General features: G+C 41.1%; 1 long non-coding RNA gene across 1 annotated transcript in view; it reads left to right on the top strand.

Annotated features, from left to right (window-relative positions):
- The first annotated feature begins 1688 nt into the window (after nucleotides 1-1688).
- The window catches only part of LOC119699735, a 65155-nt gene continuing 56825 nt past the window's right edge, over nucleotides 1689-10018 (top strand). Inside the window, exons 1-2 of the long non-coding RNA XR_005256511.1 lie at nucleotides 1689-1834; nucleotides 2031-2284. This is a non-coding gene — a long non-coding RNA (uncharacterized LOC119699735). The remainder of the gene's footprint in view (nucleotides 1835-2030; nucleotides 2285-10018) is intronic.

Genomic DNA, 10018 nt, shown 5'->3' with positions numbered 1-10018 from the left:
AGCAAAATAGGTGTTTCTTAGAAGCTTTAGAGAAAAGTATAAGAACATTTCAACATCAAAGTGATGACTAACACCTTTCTCTTCCCTATATGTTGTTATTGATACTCTTAATGGCCCTCATTTATTGACTTCCTTTTTGCTGTACCAGGTGATCATTGACTCATGTTATGAGTCTAGAGGTTATTTGGCTAAAGATTAATGTAGTTATACTTTTGTTGGCTTGTTTCTGTTGTTTTACGTCTTACTGACTGGGAATTTCATACAAGAAAATCATCAAAGAAAATAATTCTATCCCACAGTGTGGTGGTGAGTCCTGAGGAGAAAAGTAAGCTGCCTCATTTTAGTACAGAACTGAGAGACTTGGTCTGGGGATGCCCAAAGATGTGCCAGGCTGCTCCAGGGGTAGAAGTCATTCAAATGCAGGAATGAAAAGGGGACATCAAGTTTCTATGAAATGGAGCTTAGATGCTGCAGTCAGCTCTTTGACTGACTTCAGAAGTAACTGCTGACAAAATCAATGTGATGTGCTGTGCAGGGAACTGTATATCGCAGTATCCATTCAAATGCACTTAGTGCAAATGCTGAGCATTTGAAGACTTAATGTTATACAACTTCTGTCAGGAGCAGAAATGGAGACACAGAGAATGTGAGTTGGATCTCTTCCTGGGACATTGATTTGGATTGGAACACCAGTAAAAGAGAAATGGTCTCCCAGTGATGGAGGATTTTGTGTTGAAATGAAGTGTGTGCAAGTATGTACATAACACGTGGCAACAGATGGAAGATGATCAGATAAAAATGTTGATTTGAAGACCAGGTAAAAATCTAGTTTTGGGCCTGGTCATCTTACAGAAATAAAACACAATAATCCAAAGACTATTTTAAACAGTTAGTTCATAAAATCTTACCTTGCCTTGACCTTTTCAAGCTTGCCACTAATGTGAAAATGTGGAAAATTAATTAATTAGGAGTCTCAATTCAAATTTCACCTTGGCAATTTCAGGTAGGTCATGCGGCATGACTTTAAGGACTACTGCAATATAATATAACACAAGCCTGGAGTTAATATGTAAATCTTTGTGATATAATATCCCACAATTTAATGTAGATTGGCACTCATCAGCTGCTTCCTGAAGAGATGGTTTAATAGGCATTTGCTTAAGATCCTGAGGTTATCTTAGACATAAGCACCAGACAGGAGCAAACCAAAGCTGTCTTAAGATATTCAAGAAGCATACCCATTAAAGACTGCAGGTGTGCTCTGTCCATCTGTGCCTTGGCAGAATATAAAACTCAACATCACCTGAGGCTGACGTGGTGTAAGTGCTTATTGGAAGGACTGGCACATATGAGGTCATTTTGGCTTTCCCTGCAAACACCTGTCATACAACATGTACAATGAACTTGGACAGAGTTTTTAAATCTTGTGTAGTGCCAGGTGGAGAACAGACATAGAGATGTGCATGAGAAAGGTATTTTTCACTCTAGATGAGACTGTTGGACAAGGAAGAATTTTAACATTATTAAAATTTTTGCTCTGAACATAATTGGATCCTGGAAACTAAAATATCGTACTCTCTGCCCCTTTTTAAAAATAATAATTGAAAATAGTTTAGCTGCAGATGTTTGAGCACTGATTTGGTACTGAGTATTAGCAGTATACTACTGCAGTGAATCCCACTGCCTCTGTTGCATTGGACAAATTGGTAGTGTAGTTTCTGTCTTTTCAGAGGAGCATGGTTTTTTCTCCTGTTTTTGCTTGACTGGCCAACAGCTGAATTCAGAGTGAACAAAACAGCTCAGCTCATAAGGACCTAAAAATATCAAAATAGAGGTAAGTATCAATGTTCACAAAAGTTTTTTTGTAAAAAGCAGCCTGTGAACATTCCCAGTGCTTCTAGTTACTGAAAGCCCTGTTTTGTGGGCTTCAGGCCATGGCAATGCATTTGTTGTTTGTTTCCTTGGCATTTAGCGGATTTCTGAATATCCTTTTGTTATTTTCTGTCTCTTGTTTCTTTTTGCCTCTCCAGGACCCCTGGGCAGAGCCCTCCTGTTCCTACAGAAGATCTCCATTCTGTGGAGGGAAAGAGAGGGGCTAAAGGAAGCATCTGGTGGAAATGAAATCCGAAATGAAAGCCTCTTCAGGCTCCTTGTTCACACTGAGAAAGATACTGCATTGAATGGGAGGCCAGCAGGGTATCTGGTGCCTTTTTAGCACCCACCTGCAGCACTCCACTCACTTCTCTGCTTTTCCTCATGAAGAATCGGCTGCACAACACCCAAGGTAAGAGAAGAGCCAGCTCTTGGTCACATTAGAATAAAGGAAGATTAACCCTAGGCTTTACTGAAAGAATGGGGAAAGCCAAAGGTAGAGAGAAGGTAAAGACAGTAGAAAATATACAGGTGCTGCCCCACAGAACAAGAGGCTCCTAAAGGTGTGAGTCCTACAATAAGGGAAGGCTTAGTACGTGGACAAAGGCTTCTAAAGACCTACATGTTCAGACTGAAATGGCCCAACAGCGTGCCTCCAGTCTTCTCTGAAGTTAATGATGGTCAAGAGCAGCGCTAGGCGGGACCAAGCCAGTGCTGTGTGCATCCTGGCTGAGAAAGGGTATCGTATTCTCCTTGGTACTGGGCAGGGGGTGGTCTGCCCTGGGAATCTCTGTGTTTTGTAAATACCAATGATGGTAGCAGTGTCTGTACAGTGACACTGAACTGGCCATTCCTCCAGGAATGTGCTCTCTGCTCAGAAGAGAGAGCAAGAGCACAGATTTGCCAAGCCGTCTCAGAGATGCTTCCCAGCAGAATATCCTGGGCCTTCCCTGATTTGTCTTTTGACATGATTTAAGTCTTGTGTGTGAGTGGAAAAAGTTGTTGCTCTGTTTAATTGCTATTTCTAATTTTGTCTGGGCTTTGTGAGTAAGACTTAGGTTCTTAGAGCTGAGCTGAGCTCACAGCTTCTCTGCAGTGTTGCCCCACGGGCTTGACATAATGAGGAGCACTAAACCCAGGTTTTGTTACCAAAGCAAAAATGCCTCTTGGTGCATGTGTACAATCACAGTTTTTCCTCTGTATTCCCTTGAGAGAGCCAAGCTGTGAGTGCAAACGGACAGGTGATGTAGTACCACTGGACTGCTGTCTGTGTGCAGGTGTGATGCTGTCACTCTGTTGCTGTGGTGTTGATTCACACACTGTCATCAGATTGCTCCTGTCCCACCATTCCGTTCCATGAAAGCATGAGTGTGCTTCAAGACATATATGGGTACAAAGAGGTGTGTGTGCATGTGTGCCATCCACTGCTCATGTGGTGCACAGCATCCTTTAAAAGCCAGGTCACACTTCAGAATTAATATTGAAAATATTTTGTAGTAAGAAGTGGTTAGAAGTATTATTTTATATAAGTGCAGCTTTATGCAGTAATTCACATTACTGAAAGTACTTACCTCCTTAAAACTCTACTTGTATTTTTGATCTCATAGCAGCAGGTACAAAAGCAAGCTGTCATTTTGTTGCATGGCCATTTCCAGTTCTCCAGCCTAATTTTTTTGGACCAGTTTGGTCAACTGTTTACAGTACAAGGCAGGTGAACATGAGTGGATGAAGAAATAGGGGTGGGAGGGAATATGCAGGATATCAGCATTCCCTTGTCCCAGGCTCAGCCCTTGACAGGAAGTGTGGATCTATGTTAATGGCAGATACTTTCATTTTCCAGCTCAAAACTGCACACTGTGTTTTTATTTTTAAAACCTTGGAAGAGATGAATTGGGTCAAAATAATGCAAAACCACACAATGTACTGATCATTTGTTGGAGCCCTTAGAAGTTGCCCACATGCCACATAAGTTGAAACAAATTAATTTTAGAGCTAGTCTGTCTGCTTTGAGCTTCCTGACTTGAGAAGTGAAAGATTTTAAGATGTCTTTCATGTTGGAGTGCTCTGAGACCTCATTTACTAATGCTTTTAATAAGGGTTTGATCTTCAAGTGAAAAGCTCAGCAGAAGGACAAGGGACTTCAAATAGTAAAGCACAATCAACTCTCATTTTAACGTTCAGTTATTTTGTAGAAATGATCATAACAGCCAGTTCATTCTGCCTTGTCTCTATGGGTATTTAGTTTCAGAAGAGAAGGCTGCAGCTGACAAGCAATGTAGTGTCTGTTTACCATTTGGTTTCTTCACAGGGCTTGGATGTGGCAGCATCTTGTTGTCATGACTGTCGCTTGAGCCAGCTAGGAGGTTAAACATTTCATTGTGATGATTTTGATACTTGCATTGATCTCCTGTGGATTCGTAATTAAAGACATCACAAAACAAAACAAACCTCCCCCAAACAATTGTGTGTCTAAATCACTTACATATGTTTCTTGTTCCAAATTATGTATGGGTTTCTTTTTAATATCACTCTTGACATGACAGAAACTATGCTGGTAACATTGTTGGTACCGTTAGCCTAGAATGTTTTCAATGACACCAAGTTTATTGGGACAGACTGTGAATGACTTGTCAGTTCTTGAGAAGTCAAAGCTCAATTGCTGATCAAATGTTTAAAATATGACTTGTATTAGCAATGGGTTTTGATATTAATTCTTTCTTGTGACCATTAGGCAAGAAGCCAAAGAACTGGCAGTGCTGCAGCTCTGCTCAGCAGCTGCAGTTTGGAAGTCAGCTCAAGGCTTCTATTCTGGACTGAAATTCTCAAGTTTTCAGATTTTTTTCTTTCCATTTTGGTGGGAATAACTGAAAATAACTTTAGGCCAATCTGAAATAGATTCCCCCCTCCCTCTTTCTATTTTTCCTGGACAGTTATTGAGCCAACCAGTTATTACGCAGTTCTCTCTATTATGTTCCACATAAATCCATAGTTCCTACCAGATTGTTCTTCATCACTTCACCTTCTTTCAATAGTCATGGACAAATGGTCATTGAATCCAAAAAATTTTTGTGGCTGTTTCTGCAAAAAAGCAGACTTCTACCTGTGAAACCATAGAAGATGAGAAAGTAAACAAAACCAGAAAATTTTACTGAGTTCAGCTTCAAACATATTGTATTTTTACAGATTAATCTATCCTTCTTTCCTGTTTTTGTGGACATTATCAGCCCAACAATACAGTTCTTCTCTTCTTGTGACTTGCACATGCCTCTCTAGACAATGTGGTGTGCAAACCTATTAACCACACTCCACTGAAGTACTGTTAATGCAATAGATAGGTCACCATTGGGTCAGGGAAAGAGGGGGAGAAAGAGAGGTTTACTGTGGGAAGAGACGCCAGCATTCTCCAGGAGCCCACTGGTGATTTTTCCACTCCATCAGCACACCAAGGTCAGAACTTTCCTTCTGCAGCTGTGGGTGAAAAAAAATAGATAGCAGTTAATCCAGGATTAATGCTATCAAATTCCCATAACTTGGAGTTCTGCACTCAGGGTAGACGTTCCCAGGACAGCATACCAAATAGGTCATTTATCTATAGGGCAGTTCAAAGCCTCTTCAGGCTCCTTGTTCAGGACCTTTTGCTTACCCTAAAAGCAGTGTGTGAAACCTTCTTGTTCCAGTGGCTGGCAAAAGAGCCTGACCTATGGCCTCTGTAGCTTCCTACTGCTGTGCTCAGCTTCTCAGCAGATTCCCAGCAGTAGCTGTCTGAAGGTGTGCACCAGAGTAGGTCCATGCTCCGTGGCCAAGAGGGTCTTTCTCCAAAGCAAATTCCTTTCTCCTTTTCCTGGCTAGATGTTCCCCTGAGCTCATTTCTTTACCTACACTGTCATTGCCTGGACTTTGTCTTCAAGTTGATCTCATCAGTTAATGATCTTACCAAGTTTGAAAAGGCCAAGTGCTACAATTCATTATTATTTCTTTTGTTTTCCCTCTGATACCCTCTCCAAGACCAGATCACAGGATCTTTTTGTGTAACCACATCTCCTTCTGTAGCTTATTGTCTTGCATCCAAACAACTGGTCCCTGTTTTCAGCTCAGTTGCTGCCTGTTTAACTCCTGTGTTGCTGGAAATAATCATGGAACCAGGGAAAATTAAAAACTGGTAATACTTCATATCATAATTACAAAACTGGCTTTACAGGTGTCTGTAAAAGGCATTTTATACACTTCTGGTCCACTTCTGCACTGTGTGTGAGCATGTAGCACAGTGTTATCTTCTGGTAAGCAAAATCTCTCTCTTTCCTTCTTTCCTGCCTAGCTGTCAGTTGGATACAGACATCCCCCCCTCCCCACCCCCGCCCCCCAGGTTCCTTTTGTGTTTTCTCACCAGAAAATCAGAAAAAGCAGGAACATGCCAAACATGGGTGAGTTTTGGGGATATGAAATTGTGCTAGAAACTTCTATGGAGCTTGTGTGAACTGTTAAAGGAGAATTTTGCTTTTGCAGTTTCTTTTTCCCACACCCCAAGTTACCCATAATTAGGGTAACTTTTTACATGAGCTTTTACTCTTCAGATGTAAAGGCCATGTCAGACAAATACCAGGTCATTGCTCCAGAGCATGGGGTTTGGAGTTGCTTGTGCAAGGATCTTGTAAGCATAAAAACACAAATAACAGCTTCTGCTTTGGAAAACAGTCCAAACATTTTGCTGAAAAAAATATTACAAACAATTTAGGCAAAGCCATCAGGGTTAATTCAAACCAAGTGGTTACAGTCTGGCAAAAAGAAAAAAAAAATAACATGGGAGTAGGAAGCTCTTAGTGCCAGGGGTCACCATATGAAAGAAATTGGTTATTCTGAAGTGCCAGAAAACATCCAACAGTAAGAGTCCGTCAAGGACAGAGAGGCAGCAAAGTCCTCACTCTTCTGTAGTAGCTTTGCTTCCTGAAGAACAGATCTATTTCCAACTGTGATGAGTTCAAGTAAACGGCTTTTGTGGCATCCAACGTAATACTATTAGTGGGTGCAAATCAGTCTGGTTGCAGCTGCCCAAATTTTCTTTCCTGTATTCTTTGTGATTGGGACTGGTGACACTCCATGTTAAGAGGGAAGATCCAGTGGAGCATAGCATGGCATTGCTTGTTTTCCTTGTCTCTTAATTTTTAGGCTGATAAATGTGGCAGACGAAATGCATGCAACAATTACTATTAGGGTTTGCAGCTGGAGCAGCTTAGCAACAGAATTTCCCTGCATCCATGAGGATTCGAATCGGTCATGAAATCCCAAGGCAGCCTCTGCGTTGGTCTTCGAGGGAGCACAGGCCAGCTTTGGGGAGCCTCTGGTAATGCTGTGTCCTGGGTTGATCCCTTTCCAAATGTAAGTTTACCAGCACAGCTCTTGGCTGTCAGGCCCCCAACTGACACCTGTGAATCTTGCACCTGCAAGGACATCCTCATGACATGTCTTTTTTCTTCCACATCAGACATTACCTTTTTTCAGACCATCACATTTCTTGCTTCTCTCTAATCTATTGAAACTCTCCATTTCACTATCCCCTCTTTGTTCTTCTCCATGCCCGGATGCTGCTTACACTTGTTTTGTTGTCCTATGGAAAAAAACACAGGACAAAAGGGCCATTAAACTGTGAGATTTGCTGTCAGTATTGTTAACCAGGCTGTGAACTCACCAGGTTTCAGAAGATAATGAAGCACTTTGAATATGATGCTTGGGTAGCTTGGGGGAGAACAGTTGCTTTATGGAGGTTTTTTACTTTATTTCAGGTAGTTTACTTGACTCTCAGCTGTTGCTTTTCCATTCCCAGCAGCTCCTACCTCTGACTTCATTTTCAAACTTTCCTGTTTCGCCCATGCTGTTTGCTTGCTGAGTTGCTTAGGCTGGGGACAGGACCTGTTTGTATTAACACCGGTTGGACAAGTTTGTTTTTTTCCAGGACATACGCCAGTTGTGACAGAATTCTCTGACCTCCTGAGTTAAAAATCAAAAGCCCTTCAAAGTTAGTAAACACAGTGGCCTTATCCCACCCCCAGACCCTTCTACACACATTGCACTTTAGTGAAACAGTCTCTTGTAAGACCAGCCATCCAGCCTGCCTATGTTTCTTTTCCACAAACTTCACTTGTGGCCTTTTTCCATGCTCAGGGGCACAGCCCAACAAGCTCTCAAGACCTTCTCCAGCAGAACACTCCTGCCCTGCTGAACCTGCTCCCACCCATAAGCTGGCAGCTGCTCAGAAATTCAAACTTCTGATTTAATGAAAATTTTGAGGTGTTTTTTGGTGGGGAACAAAAGCTCACTATAGCTGTTCCTTTTGGCTCAGGGACCTTTTCATGCCCTAAGTGCAGTTTTGAACCTGAAGCACCTCCAGCATTTAGGAGAGTGCTAGAAGCCGCAAGAAAATGCAGTGTGGGCCCTGAAAACAACAGAAGAACAGATCAGTCTGTTCTTAAAAGACTGACCAAAACATCCTGGTGAGCCATGAAAGCACTAATGAGTCACACCCCAGGATGGGCTAAATAGTAATAGAAAAAAGCTGCTTCTTTCAGTTCCCTGCTGGGACCAAAAAGTTGATTCTTCATTACTGACTTGTTTCTTTTCCCTCTTCAGTGAGTTACTAGCTGTAATTTATGATTAAATAATTCCTTTGGGAAATTATTCCTCATGGGGAAAGAATTATAAAAAGGAAAAAATATTTCCTCTGCCTTCCCCATTCATCAAACCAATGAGAATAGCATTCAGAAAAATCTAATATCATGAGACAGCCTAGCCTTTCCTTCTAATTTTGTTTGGCTGATCATTCTGAAAATGGATTGACTGACATCCTTGAGTCTTTCCCACTGAACAATAGCAAAAAGAATTGTTTTACTATGAAAAACAGCTTACATTTCATGGTGACCTCTTGTCTTTGGCAAAAAGGGTTCTGCCACAACTTTTTCAGAAGGCAGCCTTGCCTTGTTTATGATAAGCAGTTTACCAGGACAGCTCTGTTTAAATGAAATTCTAGCAGAAATGTCCATTTCTGTGACCTGAATTCGGTGCTGATTATGCCTTATCCAGGCATATGGATGAATATGCCTTAGCCAGGGTAAAGGATTGTGATTTTGGAGCAAAATGTACTGAAAGATGAGGTCAAGACAGAGTTCTGACATCCATAGTCATAGTCTTCTACATTTCAATAAGTTCTGAGAGGAACTTGTTTGTTCTTAACACTGTTGAGACTGTGGTCGTGGTGGTGTATATATGTGGAAGGCAGAGTTAAAGCTGGAAGGGTGAGTACTTTTACCAAGGAGCATATAGAAAAAACATACAACAACTATAACATACAACTCCTGCTAGAACTGGAGCTCCTTGGTAGGTAGAAATGTATTTGTGACGTTTGTTGATATGGTGAGCAATTTGTACCTGCAAGATAAATTAGATACCTTCCTCTATCATCTAATATTATTGGAAGGTGTTTTGCTGATCCAATGCAGAGAATGAAAACTTGGCTAACTTCAGGTCCAAGGGGCCAGCCTGAGAGTCAGATTAGTGATCCTGCAACTGGCATATTTTTGTATGGTATTAGGGAATATGAATGATGGCTGTGTTTGGGCAAATTGTTTCCATAATTTAAGCAAGAGAAAATCAGCTCATTGCTGATCCAGACTTTGTCATAAGCAATTTGAAAGTTTTCTGTGGTTTCAGCTGAAAAGCATTTGGAATCAAGGAGAAAATGCATGTTGATGCATGTTGGATTTTGGTGAGCATCTGCTTGAAAAAGCAGTGGTTCATGGTCATCCTGGCCCCATGGGGTCACCTAATAAAACAGTTCACAATTTATTGGCAAGTTTGGGGCAAGTTCAATCATTCTTTTCTAGCTCATTTAAAAAAACAAAAACAACAAATGACAATATAATTACATGCACAGCAATAGTTCAGTCTAAGAGACTTCTTGAATGCCATTAGGAGACATATCATATCCAAATGCTGCCAATGTTAACTAAAACTTCAGAAGCCTGAGCCAAATGGAGAGACACAATTTTTCCTTCCTTCCTCCTTCTATTTTTCACTCTTTTCCTCATCACTGCAACTAAAAATAATGTGCCCTGCTTGCCTCATTTGCTAACTAAAACATTCATACCTGCTTGTTAAA

Source organism: Motacilla alba, chromosome 3 (genome assembly GCF_015832195.1).
Source record: "Motacilla alba alba isolate MOTALB_02 chromosome 3, Motacilla_alba_V1.0_pri, whole genome shotgun sequence".
Classification (NCBI taxonomy): Eukaryota; Metazoa; Chordata; class Aves; order Passeriformes; family Motacillidae; genus Motacilla; species Motacilla alba.
This window is presented reverse-complemented; position numbering and strand designations above follow the sequence as displayed.